This window comes from Dermacentor variabilis, chromosome 1 (genome assembly GCF_050947875.1).
Source record: "Dermacentor variabilis isolate Ectoservices chromosome 1, ASM5094787v1, whole genome shotgun sequence".
Taxonomy (NCBI): Eukaryota; Metazoa; Arthropoda; class Arachnida; order Ixodida; family Ixodidae; genus Dermacentor; species Dermacentor variabilis.
The window spans coordinates 106,416,424-106,438,881 of NC_134568.1; the positions used below are offsets into that span (position 1 = coordinate 106,416,424).

General features: G+C 51.5%; 1 long non-coding RNA gene across 1 annotated transcript in view; it reads right to left on the bottom strand.

The window, feature by feature from the left end:
• LOC142582617 (uncharacterized) overlaps positions 1-21,414 on the bottom strand; it is a 90,530-nt gene extending 69,116 nt beyond the window's left edge. The window contains exons 1-2 of the long non-coding RNA XR_012828460.1: positions 21,208-21,414; positions 17,974-18,272 (exon numbers count right to left, since the gene is read on the bottom strand). This is a non-coding gene — a long non-coding RNA (uncharacterized LOC142582617). The remainder of the gene's footprint in view (positions 1-17,973; positions 18,273-21,207) is intronic.
• Positions 21,415-22,458: the final 1,044 nt, after the last annotated feature.

Here is a 22,458-nt window from a genome sequence, read left to right on the forward strand (position 1 = left end):
ATAAATACGTAACGCCCAGCCAAGTTTCTTTCCCACTCATTGTACCTGATAACCAAAGGTGCTCTTGACATTGTGAATTTACTCTTTTCCATTTGGCTCCCTGATGGATGAGCGTTCCGACTCCCGCTCCCTTTCTTTCCGACTTAGTTCGGTTGCATCCTTCCCAAACATAATTCTCAATAACTGACGGCTCTTCTGAGTCTCTAAGGTGCGTTTCTGTAAGCGCATACACCCCTATTTGTTCGCTATTTAACTGCTCCTCAATCTCTGCCCACTTTTCCTTTCTTCTGCCGCCCTGCATGTTTATGTAGCCTATTGCATGGCGAGCTCTTTTTCTTGCTTTCCTCCTTTTTCTGTTATCGACGGCGATGCTCTTCTGATGTTCCCCTAGGGGACCTTCTTCATTACTATCTACTCTGACCTCCTGAGCATCCGCGGGCCCCCTAAAAAAGCAACAGCGCGACCACCAAGTGACCAGCCCACTTCTCGTGCTAGCCTGTAATTGAAGTGGATCCCGTCTCGTTTAAAACCGCCACAACTTCTCACTTCCCTGTTTACTTCGACAACCTCGAAGCCTTTCTCTCGGCTCATTTTCCATATTGCCTCATTAGCAGCCACTACGGCTTTTTGTACGTGACTGTCACGCACAGGCACCTCCGGCACCTCCGGCACCTCCGGCACCTGAGGGGATAGCTCACGCAAGTCGTCCACCCCCTTCGCCAAGCGCTGGGCTAGTCCTGGCCCTTTCCTGTTTAGGACGTCATTTAGCCCACCTGCTACTATGACGAGTTTGCGCACGTGGGCATTTTCCGCGAGCTTTTCTTTTGCTCGCTTCATGACAGAACCCAGTGTCCGCCCTGGAAATGTCCCTACCGCCACTCTTTTGTCGCCTTTCACCCTCTCCAAAATTGCTTTTGAGCGCCCAGTCAGGTTTGAGTCGCCAGCGATAATCACCCTTTCACTCTCTCCTACGTCTCCCTGCTTCCATTTGTCCTTTTCCGCGTGATTCGGACTAGACAAGGGGCATTGTCCCCTGGGCTCCTGCTTTTTCCGCGTAGCGGCCTCAAGGTAGGTGCCGCTCTTTCCAGCTAACCCTTCATCACCCTGCATGCGTTCCACGTATTTCGCTGAGCCTCCCTCGCCTGTCGCTTCGGGGGTCTACGTTCCATTGTCACGCACATTCTCGGCCACAATGGCGGCCCTGTTCAGCTTTTCCTTGGCTGCTTCAAGTCTGTTTTCAACTACCTTCCGTGCATCACGCTCCCTGTTTAGCTCATTTTTGAGCTCTTGCACCTGTTTGAGAAGCTCTTCCTGGAAAGCCTCCATTTTCTGCAGCCTAGTATCGACATCACATTGTGTGCCGGTTGATTCGACGCCCTCTCCATTCTCCTCCGTCTCCTCATCTGCCTTGAGGGACCCCCCGCGTACTGCTTGCTTTACCGGCTTTCTCGCCATGTATTGCACGGCTTTTTGCAAATACTATAATACCGTAATAATGCAACTACTGATGCAAATACTATAATACTATATCAATGCAGAGCACGTGCCTTTTCGCAAAAACCGATACGCACAGGATCCAAATCCTCAAAATGCCGCAAAGCAACTCTCACCACTATTTCAAAAACAGTCAATGCCGCGGAGACTGAACGTATGACACGCTCTCGCATGTGCTCAACCACGCGGCCACGCTCTCACTTTTCTACCAAAACACGCACAGTAAAACCACTAATAGCTATTTCTCTTGCCACTTCCAAGCTACCATTTAAATACTACAAACACTCAACGTCCCACCCGGCTGCACGTGTTGGAGCACGTGGCACGAAAGGACGCTCTAACCATCCTGCAAAACAAATGTACACGAAGCACACCCGCGCACCCGAAATACGAGGGACAAAAAAGGAAAGAAAAAGAAAACCACCCAATTAATATTTAAAGGCAAAAAACCAGCAAATAAAAACAGAAGCAAGCTCAAAGCATGCACAAAAACTTATGATTTCGTCGCCGCCACGGAGACCCGGAAATCACGTCCATTCGCCACAAAATCCAAGCAAGACTCCAGGAGGCGAGCGCCATCTGGCGGTGTTGCAAGAAACACAACGGAACACGCGGCAAGACCATCACAGCAGCAGCGCCTGGAAATTCGGGAGAAGAGGCGAATACTCGCTTTGAAATATTGTTACGAAGAGGAAGCCCGACGCACAAATGTATGTATAACTACAACATAGGAAAAAGTTAGTGGTAAACGCACAGGCTTTTACCACTAACTTGACCACTAACATGACCACTAAAGGTCACAGCTACACTAGACAGTCTACCACTTCCTCTTCGTCTCCCTCTTGCGCGCACGGTTTTGTCCAAATTGTAAGGATTGGGGTCGGGCATGAAATAAATGGTAGCTGGCCCATGCCGTCATCCGACTCATCCACGCTGAGGACGTTGTTGAAGGGAGGGACTAGTTCTCATTGAGAACGAGGAATATGGGATTTATTTACAATATCTACACGAAGGTTGAAGAACGTTACATTTCATCAGTCTAGCATGACTGAAAGAGCATGCACACTGAACAGCCGACAACGGCTGCTTAAAGACACTCTGTCCTCCCTAGATCCCTAGGTGAGGGAAAACTGCCGTTCAACCAATGGGAGCGTCCAAAGTCATCGTAGTCGACCCGCCTTTGAGGGGGAGAGTTCATACTCTCATTTCCGCACTTTGGTTTCACTGAACACACCGAGGGGAGAGGGTTCTCGTAGACAGAGGTCTTGACCCAAGCAGGCGCCTCTTGATCCCAGAGCTGACCCCGCAGTCAGTAGCCGCCGCGTCTGTCCTTTGGCTGTGACGATTTCTGGGGCCCGTGAGAAAGCACCGCAAAACACCCTTTCCAGGAGTTCTCTCGCTTCAAGCAAACCGTGAAGGCGACAGCGAATCGACTAACAGTACTCGGTCCGCCGAACGTGGCTAGACATGCCGGCGCCGTTGGGCTGTTGAGGAGGCGCATTGTTGCTTTTACAAAGCGAGTCGTCGCAGCGGGCCGGAAAAGTTTTGCAGGTCGGTACTCCTGCAGGCTGATCGCAACAAAATGTACTGTAACATAACCCCGGGCACTGGAGCACCGTCCCAGCGCTTGTTAGAATGATAGCGAACTAGAGGAACAATACAGCTTTAAGCGGGATACGTGGACGATAGGCAATCAGGCGATAGGCAATCTGGCGAGCCATACGAGCCCGACCAAAGGCGTCATGAGCATATTACGTGGTGTATCGCGACACCGAAGGTAGCAGAGTGTCAAAATCGCCAGCTGCCTGACCAAGACAACCGGTGATGCCCAAGGACTCGAAGAGGGCTCAATTACACTTTTGGTCAGCATATTGTCTACTTCAGCTTGGATAACGTGGCATTCTGCGTGAGACACGCAATAGGGACGTCGGCAGATAGCAATAGCATCACCGGTGTTATTCTTATGGGTCACAACGGAAGTCTGTCCCAGCGGGCGATCCTCAGTCAAAGACGTCGCGATAAGACGCGAGGACGTGACAGAGATCCGCAGCCTGTTCGGGAAGCAGATCGTAAGCGATCATCTTTGAAAATATGCCGGGATCGGACGCTGCGGAACTGATCGGACAGTAGGTGGCTGCAGACGAGGACGGAACAACGAATACAGAGATGGTGGTATCGTCGATCGGCAAAGCGTTGCCGAGCGACATGTCTTCGGGGATAACTTGCGTACATGAACCAAACTTTGGAATAGGAATGAATACGTGGTTGTCGGCAATAGTCCCAATGGTATGAGGCACGGCAACTGTGCGTAGCAGGAGAACATTCACATTATAGGAGTCAGCACATAATCACCATCAGGAACAGATAGGAAGGAACATGGTGGCTTGAGACGGCAACCGTATGAAGTCTGCAGAACATAAACGAGGCTCAGCTGATTTTGGACGACAGCAGTGATTATTGGAGAAGGCCAGCGCTGCAGTAAATCAGTGCTGAATGGTTCGATAATAAGTCGAGGCCGAAGATGAAGTCATGGGAACACCGCTCAAGAACAGCAAATAAAACGGAAGTGTTGAAAGCAGCAACAGTTATTCGGGCAGTACACACATATGCCAAGGATAATGGGCGTTGCTCCGTCGACGACCCTGATAACACGGGATGCGGCTGGTGTAAGGACTTTCTTCAGGCGGCAACGAAGACGGTTGCTCATTACCGAGATATGGGCTCCAGTATCAACAAGCGCTGTGACGTGTACAGCGTCAACTTCTACATCGACTGTATTGCGTCTGGTCGGATGGGTGAGAGGCTTTGGCGGAGACGTCAACAATGCAGCGTCACCTCCGGGAGCTGCATCTTTTACATTTCCAGAGGTACGCACCCAGGTCGAAAAGACGGCGACAGGCGTCGGTACTGGGATGACCTGGACGACGGGCGACGACTTTGCGGCGAACGGGACTAGTGACTGCTCGGCGACGGTGAACGACGGCGTCGTGTGGTCATACCGTCCGTGGCGTGCAGGTTCGGCTCGGCTTGCGGCTGGAAATGTCGAAAACTGCCGTGTGGACGAACGCTGTTCGAGAACGGCATTGAGGACCAGTGGTTGCGACAGTATCGGGCGACGTGACCAACGCGGTGTCAACTGAAGCAAATAGGTCGGTTATTCGGTGTTCGCCACTCTGCCATGTTGTGAGAACTTCATGGGACCCATTGATTTTTGGTATGCACGAGCGAAGGATGTTCGGTCGGCCGGGAACTGGCCACGGTGCAAACTGATTGTAAGCCGACATTGGCGAGTTCTTAGCCCCTGAACAAAGGGGACCATAGGAGTGCATGTATTGCTGACAGGCGGGTACAGAGCCGCAGGACAGATGACTTCCAGCTCACGGCGCACAATCTTCGTCAGCTGCTCTGAAGGCTGCTGTTGCTTCTGCCGCGCATGATTGTCCTGTCGGTCTTCACAAGACGTTGTTGCAGCCGTATTGGGAAGTCGTGCAAATGACTGGTAGATACGGCGGCTTTTCGCCTGCTCGAAACGCTTGCACTCCGTGATAACGTCGTTAATAAAAGTACAGTTCCTACAAATCAGTAGATTGAAGGCGTCATCGGCGATGTATTTTAAGACATGCCCGACTTTTCAAGACTCGGGCATTTCAGCGCCGGCCTTGCGGCAGAGTGCCAGCACATCTAGTATATAGGCGACGTAACCCTCGGTGGGCGCTTGAACTGGTGATGCCAACTCCTTCTTGGCGATGACCTTCCGACCCCAACGGTTTTCTGAAGAAATCTCGCAGCTTCTGCTTGCAGGCCGCCCAGTCACGGAGTTCTGCTTCGTGATTTTGCAACCACAATCGCGCAGCTCCTGCCAAGTAAAAAAATATGTCCGCCAGCATCACTGTGGAATCCCACTTTTGTGACTGCTCACCCGCTCAAACACTTCCAGCCAATCGTCGATGTCGGCGCCATCCGTGCCGCAGAAGGTTCCCGGATCACGCGGATGCGTGAGTACGAGAGTCGACGCAGTCCACGCGGGTGTTATCGAACCAGACGCTGTTGTGATCGGCTGTTCACCCCGCGACAACCTCCGGTCACGGCTAGCGTGATTATGGGGAGCAGGCCGACGGCCTCGTCAAAATAGTTCCCAAAACGGAGTATTTATAGTCAACACAGGAGTACCTCGGTCATGAAAGGTTTGGGCAAATAGTGCAAGGATACGGTCCATCACCTGTCAGCCGCCCAAATTGGCGCGTCGACGTCGGGGACGGAGTCAGTGTACGATTCCCCTTTCCCTTTTTGTGCTCAGTGATGTGCGTGTGTTTCCGACAAAGCTCCCTTCGGAAGGAAAGGGCAACAGACCTCCGGATTGGTGGGACCTGATGTCAGCGGTCTCCTGACGCCGGATTGGGGGAAGTGACAGAACAATGACCACGCAAGGCATAAAAAGAGCAACGGACGGCGGGAGTGATGGGCTGCAACAACTTCTTCATGAACTTTTTCGGTACTGCTTTGCATTTCCTTGTAGATCTACAAGGAAATGCAAGTATATATAGATATAAACTTGTATATGAAACGTCCTGGATATCGGGCCCACCTCACGTTTCCTTACTCCTCCACGAGCAAAGTACATTCCACGTGTTCGGACCCCCAGTCGCAACAGCGCCGTCTCCTGCGACATCGGTGAAGAACCGAAGCGGCGGCCACTGAGCAGCTCCCTTCTGAGTCGTTACCCCGCACCTCCACCATATGTTGCGAAGAGGAAGCCCGACGCACAAACGTATGTATAGCTATTTACATAGGAAAAAGTTAGTGGTAAACGCGCAGATTGCTACAAAGGTCACAGCTACAGTAGACAGTCTACCACTTCCTCTTTGTCTCTTTCTTGCGCGCACCGTCCGGTCCAAATGCACCGTTACAATATGTTTGTCGGCTTGGACCAGAGACCGGGGCGATTCTCTTTAGATCGCGTCAATTATTCCCTTCAGTGGCGCGGTCGGGAAAAAATTTGGTTATTGGCTTGTCTGGAATTGCTCGACTAACAGACTGGAAGTCCTTCAGAGACAACCTCAGCGGCAACACAACAATCGACGGCATCGACCATTGGCTCAAGGGCCTTCTCATCACCGCAGAAAACCACACCAAGAGCATCCAGCTAAGCACCAACACCCCCACAGTCGACCCGCATCTCCTTCATCTCTGGGAGGCCAAAAGAAGCCTCCTGAAACGGTGGAAGAGACAAAAGCTCAATAGAGAACTTAAGCAACGAATCGCCCTTCTCACCATACAGGCCCAAGATTACGCGGAGCAACTTAGCAGGTAAAATTGGCGCACCTTTTGTGACAGCATACAAGGGACACTCAGCACCAAGAAAACCTGGCATCTCCTACGCGCTCTCTTAGCTACCGATCGCACCAAAACGCAACAGAGGCAAGTTCGGCGCAGACAGATCCACAATCACGCTGGATCGGAGCATGATCTCCTTCGTGAGCTTCAGCAAAAACTTAGCAGCGACAAGCCCCCTTCATCAGCAAGCGGAAAGACGTACGACGGTGCACCAAACCCAGATCTCGATCGACCATTCACCCAGGCAGAGCTCGACTCAGCCTTAGCCAAACTCACTAGAAACACCAGTCCCGGCAAGAACAGAATAACTAATGAGCTCCTACGCAACCTCCCGCAATCTGCCACTACAGCACTGCTACAGTACTACAACGACTGCTGGGAAAAGGGGGACCTACCAGCAGCCGGGAAGCATTCGGAGGTCACCATGATCCCCAAACCCAACAAACCCCTTCGCATCGAAAACCTCCGTCCCATTTCCCTCACATCTTGCGTGGGCAAACTGCTCGAGCACATGGTGCACGACCGGTTAACAACATACCTCGAGGACAACGGACACTTGCTGCACACCATGGTCGGATTCCGACAGCATCTGTCCACGCAGGACGTACTCCTGCTCCTCAAAGAAGACTTGCTCGACTACCTCGATCACGCAAATCTTCATTCTTGGCAATCGACGTAAAGGGCGCATTCGACAACGTGAGCCACGAAGCCATTCTCCGCAACCTCGAAGATACAGGCTGCGGAGCCCGGATCTATAAATACATCAGCAGCTTTTTGACACACCGAACAGCAACAGTAGGCGTCTGCAACTTCCGCAGCGATAAATTTCGCCCACCCAACAAAGGAACCCCACAAGGATCAGTTATTTCACCCCTCCTTTTCAATATCGCAATGATCAAGCTACCGAAACAACTGAACGCCATCTCAAACCTATGTCATGGCCTCTACACCGACGACATCACGCTCTGGACCAAATCACTTACTACTGGACAACAAGAAAGCAATCTGCAAGAAGCCGTCGATACTATGGAAAGGTACCTCCGAGACTGCGGTCTCCAATGCGCACCCGAGAAGTCGGAGCTTCTCGTCCTGATAGCACGGACACGAGGAAGACCGCCTAACTATATCGAACCCGATCCTAGCGTCTCGCTCAACGGAACCAAGATCCCTACAGTCGACTCTCTTCGCGTACTCGGACTTCATATCCACAAGGACGGATCAGGGGCGGCCACTCTCCCGCGTCTCCAACGCACACTGTCACAAGTCACCCACCTCGTCAAGAGGATCCCAAACCAAAGAAGCGGACTCAAGGAGCACGACACACTAAGCATAATTCAAGCTCTGCTAACTAGCCGTATCACCTACGGAACTCCCTAGTTGACGCTCAAGCCGGCAGAAATCAAGAAACTCAATGTTGTCATTCGAAAGCCAATCAAAGTAGCCTTGACCCTCCCACCCATGGCATCAACGGAGAAACTCATCAAGCTCGGCGTCCACAATACGTGGGAAGAGCTTGTCGAGGCTCATAAGATCAGCCAACTAGAGCGGCTCAAGCTCACACGCACCAGACGTGCAGTTTTGCGCTACCTCAACTACAGTGAAAGCTTCATTGCAGACACAGACCAGAAAGCAAGAATCTCAACTGCAGTCCGGGACTGTATCAGCGTTGCAAGTATACCGCGCAATATGCATCCAACTTACCATAAGGAGCGTCGGCAAAGCAGAATCCGCGCACTCAGCAAGAAATACGGGAGAGACCCTCATACGAGGTACACCGATGCTGCCCGGTATATTAAACGAAACGCCTTTGCCCTAAGCGTCACGGATCACCAAGGCAAAGAACTTGCAGTTGTCACCATCCGAGCAAGAGCCCCCGAGACTGCAGAGGAAACGGCAATCGCTCTAGCAATAACAACTTGCCCTGAAGTAGCAATAATATTAACAGACTCCCAAGCAGCAGCTCGCAACTATCAAAAAGGACGCACATCAGAAACCCTGCTCAAAATACATAGAAATCACATCGCACGCGCTCCGCTCCCCAACACCCACATCAACTGGGTTCCAGGCCATCAGGGCATGGCAGGAAATGAGGCGGCGCATGCCGCTGCCCGCGAGCATACCAGCCGGGCTTTCCTGCAATCCCACACTAGGCCGTCCACCAACGTTTAGGGCATCGCCCTAAAGTACTCGGAGCTTCTGAAACACCACCGACTCAGCAGAAGAAAGTACGCTTCACCACACAAGAATCTTAGCAAAGAGGAAGAAGTCATCCTGCGCCGCCTACAGACTAACACCTACGTACACGGAATAATCATGCACAGACTGTATCCTACGCAGTACTCGTACACATGCCCCCATTGCGACGTTCCAGACACTGTTGCAACTGGGTCGCAAGCCCCAAGGGTAGCGTTGGCCTGGTGGCCTGGGGCACAGCTGGAAGCATCCGAAGGTCCTGGCAAAGGATGAGTCGACTGCTAACAGAACAACTTGTTTATTCTAGCATCGCAAAAGAGCGGCCGGTCAGGTCGACCGAAGTGGAGAAACGGGAGACCACGTTACTCGACTGAACAAATCGAAGCTTCTCTCTTGGCGTCCGGGGGCAGCTGCTTTTATACTCTCGGAGTCGAGGGCAAGAAGGAACGGCTCGGAAGAGGCGCACGTGACGGCGGCGCACGGAACACGTCGTGACAAGTCTCCGCCGGGCCGGCGCCGGTCAGACCTCCTCGCTTCACAGTTGGGGAGCTCCTCTCCCCGGCTGCCGCTTTGACAAGCGTGGGCACACACACACACACACACACACACACACACACACACACACACACACACACACACACACACACACACACACACACACACACACACACACACACACACACACACACACACACACACACACACACACACACGCACACGCACGCACGCACGCACACACGCACACACACGCACACACACGAAGACACGTGGCATTGAAACATGCTTGGACGCGCTTAGCAGGAGGCGTTGGGACAGCGCTGAACGTGCCAAAATGTCCGCCGCTGTGAACGAAGCCCCGGCGTCCGTTGCATCCGCGCCGGCTATACCGCACGTCGGAGGCGAAACGTAACAGACCGCCCCGCCGGGAGAAGGAGATCCCGATGGTCAGGGGACTGCATCCGCTGTCCGGAGGGATGTCGCTCGATGATGCTCATAACCGAAGTCGGTCGTCCCTCGGCGTTTCTTGAGCGTAGCGCACCGAGAAGGCCTCGTTCTCACGTTCAGGTTCACACAGGACACTGCAAAGTGACTTCGGGAGAGTTGCCTTTTTTTATCGTTTCCAGCAAGCGTTAGAACTACGCCGAAACTCAACCGCTCAGTCAGCAGGCACGACACAACCCTCACTAAGCCATGCCAGGCTCTTTTCCCTTTTATACTACTGCCTAGTTCCTTACAGTAGTCTAGCAGCACTCAGAACGCGTCCACAAATTGGAAAATTGCACTAGAAAGCACGTCATGACTTTGAAACACTAAACAAAAGCAATATGTTAAAAATCCTGCCTCAGGAAGAAAACATCAGTAACAAACAACTTTGAGGCTGATTCCTACGTTAGGGGCCTCGACTTAAGCCATCGGCGTTTCCGTTGAGACTCCCCTTTTTGTAACGCACCTCAAAGGAATATTGTTGCAAAGCGAGGCTCCAGCGCAGGAGGCGGCCATTTTTGGAAGAGATGGTCTGCAGCCATTGGAGAGGGCAGTGATCCGTTTCAATGATAAACCTCGAGCCGGCTAGGTAGCATGTCAATTTCTGAACGGCCCACACGAGACACGCACACTCTTTCTCGGTGGCGCTGTACGCCTGCTCACGACTGGTCAGCTTACGACTAGCATACAGGACGGGGTGTTCCACTTCTCCATTTTCCCGTTAGCACAGTACACCGCCCATGCCTCGCTCACTAGCATCGCACTGAACAACGAAACCTTTTGTGGAGTCTGGCGGTCGTAGCGCAGGCTGGCTTGTTAGGGCGCTTTTTAGGGCGCTAAAAGCTCTTTCCCTTGTCTCGTCCCAGACGACTGTTTGGGGCTCTGTTTTTCTTAGAGCATCCGTCAGGGGAGCCGCGATATGAGACACGCACACTCTTTCTCGGTGGCGCTGTATGCCTGCTCACGACTGGTCAGCTTACGACTAGCATACAGGACGGGGTCTTCCACTTCTCCATTTTCCCGTTGGCACAGTACACCGCCCATGCCTCGCTCACTAGCATCGCACTGAACAACGAAACCTTTTGTGTAGTCTGGCGGTCGTAGCACAGGCTGGCTTGTTAGGGCGCTTTTTAGGGCGCTAAAAGCTCTTTCCCTTGTCTCGTCCCAGACGACTGTTTGGGGCTCTGTTTTTCTTAGAGCATCCGTCAGGGGAGCCGCGATATCAGAGTACCTGGGGATGTACCTCTGATAGTAGCCGGCGACACCTAAGAACGACTCAATAGCGGTCTTCGTGCGCGGTTGCGGATGTCTCGCACAGCGGCCACCTTTATTTAAGAGGGGCGGCGACGACCCCGTCCAGTCACGTGACCGAGGTAGACAACCTCGGCCTGTGCTAACTGGCACTTGGGAGCCTTGACTGTCAAGCCCGCTTCGCGCAGGCGGGTTAGCACTGCCCGCAAGTGTGCCATATGCTCAGACCAGGATGCGGAGAATATCGCTACGTCGTCTAAATACGGTAAAGCGAATTCTTCCTGTCCCCGCAACACTTTGTCCATGAGGCTTGAAAAGCAGTACGGCGCGTTCTTCAAACCAAAACTCAAAACTTTAGGACGGAATGTTCCCATTGGTGAAATGAACGCCACATACCTACTAGCCGGTTCTGTAAGTGGAACCTGCCAATAACCCCTGACAAGATCTAGGGTGGAAATAAATTGAGCGCTACTAACTTTCTCAAGGCGCTCCTCGATCTTAGGGATCCGATAAATTTGATCCTTAGTGATGGAATTAAGCCTGCGGTAGTCGACGCAAGGACGAGGTTCCTTGCCCGGTGCCTCAACTAAAATAAAAGGGGAGATATAATCACTCTCACCTGCCTCAATAACACCAAGCTGTAGCATTTTCTTTACCTCAGCCTCCATAATGTCGCGCTGGCGGGGTGCCACCCGGTACGCCTTGGATCGTACTGGCTCTGGGGAGGTAAGTTCTATTTCATGAGTAAGGACAGAAGTCCTACCAGGCCTCTCAGAGAGCCGACCTTGAAACTCTTGTAAGAGCTGGTGTAGCTCGGTTTTCTGCTCAGGCGACAGCGGTGCTTTACTGATTAAGTCACTAATGACTTGATCGGTGTCTTCCCTGTTCGTCACTGAGCCTAGTCCCGGAAGCTCGACCGGAAGTTCTTCGGGAACGTTTACCATCATACACACCACTGCTTCCCGTTGTCTATAGGGTTTGAGCAGATTACAGTGGTAAACTTGCTGTGCTTTCCGTTTTCCTGGCAGACTCACCATGTAGTTAACGTCCGACAGTTTTTGAACAACCCGTGCGGGCCCCTCCCACTGCACGTCGAGTTTGTTTTTTAGCGATGTGCGCAATATCATTACCTCATCGCCCACCTCAAAACGACGGCCCCTGGCTGTCCGATCATAATAAACCTTGGCCCTCTGCTGGGCCTTTGCCATTGCTTCATCCGACAACTCCTGTGCAGTGGCGTAGCTAGGTCGTCTGGCACCCGGGGCCCATAGGTCTTCTGTCACCCCCCCCCCCACCCCCCTGATGTAGTCGAGGAAGGCGAGGGTATCGACAATTTCCGGGTTTCAGCACCAGTACAGCCGCCTTGGATACCGCGCACGTTCGCCGGGTCCCCCTCTCCTTCGCTTTCTTTCCCAGAGATCGCTAATGCAGTAAATATACGCGCTGTTTTTCCAGCGCCAGATAACACAGGGTGCTGCACTGATAACGTGTGATAAGCCCATGTGCACATCTTCTGTCAGACTGTAAGGCTTGGCAGCCAATACAAATGCGGCATCGTGGAAAATATGGCTCACGTCACAAGTAACAAAATATATCTTTATAGTAAAGTTTTAATTACCAATTTTAGCGGCAATATCGCATTTGCAAAATTGAAGCCCGACATTCATATCTTGCCCAACAACAACTTCACAAAAATCGTCGTAGGTATCTGTGGCACGCAGTATTTTGTCTGTGGGCAGCCCTGAACGAAAACGAAAATTAAATTGTCAGTGACGCTGACGCTAGCTGCCTCCCCGCTGCGCGGGCGCCAATGCTATGACAATTACGAGTTCTTTTCATTCTGATCAATAAAGCCTTGTTTTCATTTGCTGCTATACAAACAAACGTGATTATCCGAGCTGCGGCACCACTGCAAGATTGGGAACAGAATAGAGCACGCTTCGCGTCGATTCTTGGCGTGATCCATAAAGAAGAAATAAAAGGCTGCGATGAAGCCCGTACCAGCGAAAGCTTGCACTATTGTTGGTCTGCTCTCGCAATGGAGAGGATTAAGGGATCAACGTCACTGGTCTACTATTTCATATTTCTTTCGCTGCTGCCATATACTGGGCGCCGCCCGCAGTGCCAAAGTACTGTAGGTTCTAGCACCCAAACAGATTTTGTTTAAGAATTTCTTGTTGAGTTAATACTATGACTTTGAGTCCTCGATTCTCAAATTGAAGTGCTTCCTCTATAAGTACTAATTACGGGATTATTAATGATATGGTTATTACTTATCTGCCATATTTTTCGCGCTACCGAGTTCCTAGTAATCACAAAAAGACATAACTTCATAGAATCTCGATCGGGAAATATCCTCACAAAATTCACCTTTCTTTATATAATATTCTGTGCAGCTGATACAGACGCTGTAATTGTGACATGAAATCACACAACAACAACAGTTTTCTGAAACTTTCGAGGGTAAGAAGGAAAGCGTGAAACATAACGGCAGGTTTCGCAGCGGCTTCTCGGAGCGAGCGGGAGACGGGAAGTAAAAGCGAGCCGGGCATCGCGGCGGGCCCGCGACTACACCCTGTCGAGTCATACGCCGCCAAACTCTTCGGCCGAACCGAGTCTGAAGAAGAACCAGAGAATCCCATTCGCGACTTTTGACGGCCCCACTTATGCAACGTCGCTCTCAACGAACGCTTCGCCGTAAACGCGAGCGCCGGGCGCGCTGGTTGAACGCCCTCTCGCTGCTGTCTTTGTTCGTCTTCGCTGCGCGTTCTGAACGGAAGAGAGACCCAAGAGCCCCAACGCCTTACAACGCCTCACTGTATGTTTAGCGACTCCTGCTCCCAGCATGAACGCACGGCATGAGCGCGCCCCACATGAAACGTTCCGCTAAGGCGAGTAGTTTAGCGACCATTTCGCGAATTAAATTTTTTTAGCCCGCACATTCGTGCAATTATTTCGTGGGGTGTTGATAGAGCTGCAGCCGACAATTCTGCGGCGCAACGCATCGGGTACATGAGCGCGGGCTACTGGACACCGGAGCATTCTTTGCAATTTGCGCCTAGTCAAGCTGGCTAAAAGAGGGGTGTCTTCAGGCGTATATGACACCCCCCCTCCCCCACTGGCCCCTTGCACCGGGGGCCCACGGCCCCCCGGCCCCCCCTGTTGCTACGCCACTGCTCCTGTGCCCTTCTTAAGCGTTCGAGGAGCCTAAGCACGTACTCCACCACGACTGGGTCGTCGCCCCTGCCTTCCCACAAGTCTCGAAGCATGCGAAGCGGAGACCGCAGCGAGCGACCGTACAACAGCTCAGCTGGCGAAAACCCCGTAGCCGCATGCGGCGCGGTCCTTAATGCAAACATCACCCCAGGCACACACAGCTCCCAGTCAGTTTGTTGTTCAAAACACAATGCTCTCAACACGCGCTTCATGACGGAGTGGAGCTTCTCAACGGAATTCGACTGTGGGTGGAACACTGAGCTGTGTAACAGCTTTACCCCACACCTTTCGAGAAAGGCTGTCGTCAAAGCGCCAGCAAACACTGTGCCCCGATCTGACTGGATTTCCGCAGGAAAACCAACTCGCGCAAATATGGACAGTAGTGCATTGACTATCTCAACTGAGCTGGGTTCTTTAAGCGGCACTGCTTCAGGGAACTTTGTCGCTGGGCAGATCACAGTCAAAATGTGTCTGTACCCCGTGGTTGTCACCGGCAGAGGTCCCACTGCATCAACAACGAGCCGTCCAAAAGGCTCCGCAATGATAGGCACCAACCTCAACGGCGCCCTCGATTTGTCCCCTGGTTTGCCCACCCGCTGACAGGTATCACATGTCCTCACAAAGTGTTCTGCGTCACGAAAACACCCTGGCCAATAGTACTCTTGCAAGAGACGGTCCTTAGTCTTCTTAACTCCTAGGTGTCCGGACCACGAACCTCCATGCGACAAGCGCAACAGATCCTGATGGTAGCACTGAGGCACGATCAGCTGATCGAACTCCACTCCCCTGCGATCTAGATACTTCCGGTACAGGACCCCACTTCTTTCCACAAAACGAGCATTTTTCTTGGCGATACCTTCCTTGACATTGCAGCGCATGTTTTCTAGGCTGCCATCCTTTTTTTGCTCGGCTATCAAAGCCGACCGCCTGACTTTTAGCAACCTATCAAGTCCATCTGACGTAGGCGCGATGAGCAAATCTGCAGATAGCTCTTCTAACTTTCCCTTGTCGGACATTTCCTCTCCAGTATCTGGTGCCTTCAACGCTACATGCTCAATTTTATTCAGTTCGGACGTGCTCTGAATATCAGCTTGCTGCGCCTCCGACCCTTTCTCATTGTTCGACAACGTCGGCCCCGCAACTACCACCTTTGCAGCGAGCTCCCGAACTCTCGATCTGGTTAAGGCCTGAACGCTAGCCTCACCAAACAAAAGCCCCTTCTCGCGCAGGAGGTGATCAGACCTGTTCCAAAATAGGTACGGGTACTGGGGGGCAGCATAGATGACACTGCGGCCTCCGTCTCAAGTGCTCCGAAAGGTCCTTCAATAAGCACTTTTGCTACGGGCAGACACACGCTATGAGCTTCCACGGCTTGCTTGATCCATGCGCACTCGCCCGTGAACATATCGGGTTCTACGTAAGAGGGGTGAACGACATCCATTGTAGCTGCGGAATCACGAAATACTCGGCACTCTTTCCCCTTCACGAGGAGGTCTCGCATGTAAGGCTCGAGAAGCTTCATGTTCTCGTCAGTGCTGCATAATGACAAAAACACGACTTTTGTTTTTGTTTCTGGACACTGCCCCGAAAAGTGACCCGGCTTCTGGCACGTATAACACACGCGCGCTTGCCTCGTCTCGAACCGCTTTCTGCGTTCGGCTTCGGCTGCCGCCGTCCCCTTACGGACTGCTTTCACTCGCATCCGCACTACGTGTGTCCCCCCTTGCTCTCATGGGCGTGAACTTCGGCCTCTCAAACTTGGAGCCAAATTCACCCTTTTGACCGTCCTTAGCTCCGCGAGCCCGACGCGTCACAAACTCCTCGGCTAGCTCGGCGGCTTTAGCCACCGTACGAACGTCTGGCCTATCCAAGACCCAGTACCGCACGTTCTCAGGTAACCGACTATAAAACTGTTCCAGCCCGAAACACTGCAGAACTTTCTCGTGGTCACCAAACGCCTTCTCTTCTTTGAGCCACTCCTGCATGTTTGACATAAGCCTGTAGGCAAACTCTGTATATGACTCACTTCTGCCTTTCTCATTTTCCCGAAACTTCTGACGGAACGCCTCCGCTGACAGCCTGCACTTTTTTAGCAGACTCGATTTCACTTGGTCGAAATCCTCTGCCTCCTCTCTCTTCAAGCGAGCGACTACGTCGGCCGCCTCGCCGGGTAACAAAGTGAGCAAGCGCTGTGGCCACGTTTCCCGAGAGATACCTGCTTCTCGCACATTCGCTCAGTTAACCAGGAACAAACCAATGTCCTCCCCAAGCTTAAACGGCCGCATCAGGTCAGTCATTTTGAACGATACTCGTTCTCCTGCACCATGTGCCTGACTTCCATTACGAGCACGTTCCATCTCTACCTCGAGACGCTTCATTTCCAAAGCGTGTTGATGGTCGCGCTCCTCTTTCTCATTTTGCTCTTTACGTTCGCGCTCCTCTTTCTCTTTTTGCTCTTTACGTTCGTGCTCCTCTTTCTCTTTCTCTTTTTGCTCTTTACGTTCGCGCTCCTGTCTTTTTGCCTTCTCTCTCTCCTCAATGGTCTCAAGGCATTCCGACAGCTCGTCATCCTCAGCTTCTAACTCAAGAATAGCCCTTAGCAGTTCTGGTTTTCTGAGTTTATCTGAGACATCCAGACCCAACTCTCTTGCAAGCTCCAGCAATTTCGGTTTGCGCAACGACTTCAAATCCATGGCTGCTCTGAATGCTGCTTTCTCTACTGCCTACTATTGTCTTGCCGCAAACTAACCCGGCAGCAACGACAACCACAATTACCAGCTCTGTTTCTGACACTAACAAAAGCCTGGCAAAACTCAGAAGAAGAAAATCCCGCACTCACCAAACTTCGCAGCCAAGAATTCAGCGCAGTCGTTCCGCTGCAGGCGACCAGTTTGCCAATTTGCCAATACGATGTGCACGCTCAGTGTTTCCGCGTTCAGTTGTAATTTTAGATAGATAGAACAAAGCGTCACGACTTCTTGCTCCGAAACCCCCCATGTTTCGTTTTTTGCGTCGTCAAGACCAAGAAAGAGCGAGTTGTTTCTGCACAATCTATTGTTCGTGTCAAGACTAGCAGCTTCGGGGATTTCTATGTCACTTTCAATTTGCTCTGTATCATTTGTGCTGTGATTATTTACTGTATCCTTTTGTGTCGATTCAAGCAAGGTTAAGTGGTCGTTTAGTGATGACAGGAATTTGTCTTCAGTAACATGAGCACTCTTGAGGTCGACAAGTTCGGAGTGAATATTTTGTTTTTCTTCTATTCGCTTAATTCTAGATAGTATGGGCTCTAGCTCACGTACTCCAGTTGGGCCGGGGTTAAGTTTCACATCGCCAGAAATTAGTAACAGAAAATCTGGCACAAGCTCTTAAAAGCTTCAAGGCTACAGCATCGCAACATAGACCAATGACGCGACGCGATCTGATGTCATAGGGTCACGGCACCGTAACTAGGAACGGATTATTGCTACGAAATTCGTTTTGGAGACCAATGTAACTAACCTGGAAGGTTAGAAGCGGGGTAAGCACTTTGAGGCTTGCGGTGTCGTGCCCCATCTGAGCTGCCCATCTCGTCCGGTTATTTGGTCCCAATCAGGTCCCGTCGTTGGTGACGTTGTCGATGAAAAGCGTGGCCAGACGAAACACAGTATTCGCACTGGACGTGTGTCGGTCGGTATGTTCGGCAGACCGGCTGTTGAGCGGGTTATGGCATAGTTCACTTCATGCCGCGTCGATATTGACTGCTGAAGTGGAAGGACCACCGGCAGGGACAGGCTGTCAGGCAGCAGGCTAATCAGCATCTGGAAGGTTAGCAGCGGGGTAAGCATTTTGAGCCTTGCGGTGTCGTGCCACAGTTAAATCAATTATAAAACGTACAAACTATAGTTTGTATGTAATTGATGCCATGAAAAGGTTCCATTAATAGTTGAAGACGTTCCGGCTTCCATACGGGGGAGCCCTGGTACCATCCACCTGGTCCTTCTACACCCTTCACTCCATAAAATTTTATTGTTCACAAAACATGTTCATGTCAAAAACACATAGTGAATTCCAATGGCAGATTCGGAGTGGCTGACGAACTCTGCGCCGGAGCACTCGGCTACGCCGGAGGCCATGTTACGTACGACCTGCGGGGGCTGGCGATCTTCGGTGAAGCGACCGTCGAAACCTGCCCGGCCCGCTGTGGCGACTCGCTTTGTAAGGACGACAATGCGCGGCATCCCCAGCCGAACGGCGCCGGGATGTCTAGACGCAGTCGGCGGACCAAGTATTGTTAGTGGATTCGCCGTCACCGTCACGGTTTGTTTGGAGCGGGGGAACTCCTTGAACAAGATGTTTTGCGGCGCCGTCTCAAGGGCCTTAGAAGTCGTCAGTCAATGGACAGACGCGGCGGCCACTGTCTGCGGGGTCAACTTGGAGATCAAGAGGCGCCTACTCAGGGCAAGATCTGTGTCTACGAAAACTCTCTCACCTTAGTGTGGTCAGTGAAATCTGTGCGGAATAGAGTGTGTAAGCCCTCCCCTTCAAAGGCGGGTCGGCTACGATACTTTGGATGTTCCGAATTGGTCGAAGGTTGAACGGCCGTTTTCCCTCACCTAGGGATCTAGGGAGGACAGAGTGTTTATAAGCAGCTGTTGTGCGGCTGCTGAGTGTGCATTCTCTTTCAGTCATGTTAAACTGATGAACTGTAACGTTGTCATGTAGATTTTATAAATAAATCTGATATTCCTCGTTCTCGATGAGAACAAGTCTCTCCCTTCAACAACGTCCTCAGCGTGGATGAGTTGGACGACGGCACGGGCCAGCTACCATCTATTTTATGCCCGACCCCAACCATTACAGCCAACAGAATGAAATCTGCGATTGAAACACACGCACTCCCGCCAGAGCCATTGGCAGGGATGCGCTAGCTCAGATGCGCTTCCGAAAGCACCCAGCATTCCTCGCGTTCTTCGTAGTTTTCGGCTTGAACTCGCGCGCACGCTGTGTTAAGAAGTTTCATGTTTCTTTTTAGCCTCCTGTGCTCTAATGGAAGTCATACCACATGTAAGTCTGCTTCTCTTGTCCGCCGTGAGTTCGGTGGCAACACATCGACACAACCTGAAGTGCCTTCGGAACTGCATTTCATCAAGAAAAGTAAAGGCTATCAGAATGCGAACTTCCGAAAAGAAGCCGTTGTCACCTCTTCATCCGAATACTGGCGAACGACGTTGTTGACGAAACGCGCAACCTTCGGTCTCTGGGCCGCGGTGGCCGAAGCATATGATGTCGAAAGCTTGCTTGAACACGCTAGTTTCCGAAGCTTCTTCGTCGCTTGAGTCCCCGCTGGTCGATTTGGAACTTGAGCTAGATAAAGCATCGCTCTCGGCAAGCAGTAATGGCGTAAATTGACAATGCGAAGCACCAGTCATTGATCCGAGAGACCGCGATTCGCGTCCACGGACGCGTACGCCATAGCGGTACGTTGACTGTGAGCGGCCTGACATCAAGCGATTTCAGGTCGAATCTGTCAATTTTTACGGGGTAGAGAGCGTTGCACCGCGGAGTGGACCTAGCGGCGAAGCTGCTCCCAATCTGCCAATGAAAGATACGGGAGGTACTCTCAATCTCCCAATGGAATAGACTTGCTCCGCGAGCAGAAAAACTATTACCGGAAGGACTCCTAATTTGCCATTGGAATTCGCCAACAGTTTATATTTTGTGAACAAGCTTCCCTATGAGAGCTGGAACGTCTTCAGTCCATTGACCATATCTTTGTTGTTGTTTTGCCGTGCCTTTTCTTTTAACAATAATTTTTTGCTCGGCCAGGCGAGATGTCGTCAAACTATCAATTTCGGCATCAACTAACGTATTAACATTGTGGAACGATACATAGGAACGCTCGAAAGTAACAGAAAAACCTGTATATAATACGAACCTGAAACACAATAGCATGGTAATTGTGAAGCCGTGGAAAGGAGAAAAAAAAAGAGATATATATATATATATCAACTCCAGCACCCAACTGAAACACGAAAAGAAATCTAACAATGTCCCATACTCCAGCAGGGGAGGAAAAAGCATCGTATTGCGCCATTGGTGGTATAAACACCCCATCGTATCCTGTACGGTTACTATATTATAGATGGTGCTGAATGGTGATGACGTAGGTTCACTTCTTGCTAAACAAGGGCATTTCTGCGTCTCGCACGTACTTGGAAGAGAGGAACAGAGAGAGTTGCAAGCCCATTTTCTCACAGCACAAGTTCTACACTACCGAGTTATAACTTCGCACGCAATAAGCTCAGGCTGCTCGACTTGATTGTCAGCTGAGCTGCAGATGCTTTTGCTGCAGTTGCTTTTGCTTTTGCTGTGCAAATGCACAGCAAGGTGAGGGCGAGGAAAACAGCGCGAAAGACACAGACAAGCGACAAGGTGACACTTTCGTTCGTGTCGTCTTGTCCCTCGTCAGTGTCTTGCGCTGTTTTCGAGCATGTAACATAACCAGCTAGCCCAAGTCACTCACCATTTTGTTGAACTTCGATATGTCAATGCTGTCGCAGACTAAAGCAAATAACCTCGCAGCACCCTGGAGAATGCGCGATGAGAAAAACCCAGGGAAGTGTGTCATAAGCCGGAAAGAAGAATTTCACACACGTGCAAGCGGAACAAGACATTCACTGCAAACCCAAGTATTCCAATAAAAAGAAAGCTGTTTGCACAGGTCTCAGCCACGCTCTGAAGTTTTCCACTCACCCTTAGATGGCGGAAAAATTGCTGGGACCAGTAGCAGCACCCTGTTCTCTCAATTCCATAATTCAGCCCTTGCTAAAGCAACACCTTTGCTGGAATAACAGGCCATACAGTCTTATCGTCGTCGAGTCGGAAAGCAAATATACTCCTCGGCCAGGCGGCAATGCTCGTTAACGATGCTCTTAATCAGAGCGCGCCGGTCCCTTATACTGTCACGCCGCCCGTAATGATGGAGGCTTGCGAAAGGAGAGGGAACTGCGTATATATATATATATATATATATATATATATATATATATATATATATATATATATATATATATATATATATATATAACACGCACACGGACACTAAGGCTAGGCAGGAACAATGTGGCTATAAGGCCCGCCACGTGGATCTATGATTTTTTTTCTTTCGCTATGCGCGATGCGGCTGCTGGCGTGGTTGGTTCTTATTTATTTTTTTCGCCACTTGGTCGCATGCACAGCCGTGAAAAGATATGGGGGAGGTAGAGGAGAAAGCATTGGCTTCCGTGATCTCCTCGCTTTCAGCCCCTCCCTCTCGCTGCCCCCCCCCCCCTCTTTATACTTCAATAATCGCAGGAGTAAAGGGCATAACTCATCCCAGCCCCGCGAATCGCTGACGGGAAAGCGGCGGAGCTCCCTCGCTGATGGCGCCGTTCAAGATGACTAATGCAGCTTTCGCCGGCGATGGCCGGGCAAGAGAAAAGGGAGAGGAGAAACAAATTGTAAAGCGCAGGGCAGAAAGAAGCAAGGTGCTCGCGGAGGAGCGCGCTCCAAAACCAGGATAAAAAGAAGGAACGGCATCCAGAGAAGGGACACGCGCAGAGGAGGGAGGGAACGAACTAGCCGACGTATAATACCGGTAATAATAAAACTAGCGGGCGCATTGCGAAGACGCCGCTAGCGCGAGAAGCCAAAGTCGTGGCGGCGCGCCTCTTTCGCGACTGACGCGAGGACCAAGGAGCGCGCGCCGCATGTGCTCGCGCGCCACTCTATTTGGCGGGGCTCGCGGCGTCTGGTTTCAAGCGCGCGGGGGGTAAAAGCGTTTGTTCAGCGAGCGTCGAGCAGGCAGCATTTTTCGAGCGACTCGCGGACGGCGACGCGGCGAGCGAGCGAACTGGAAAGGGAGACGACGCTCCATGATTTGCATGGCTGCACGCGCGCGGCGGCCGCTGGGGCCGCACCTGCTCACAGCTTGACAGTCTCCGTTTGTCATCGGCGAATTGCGGG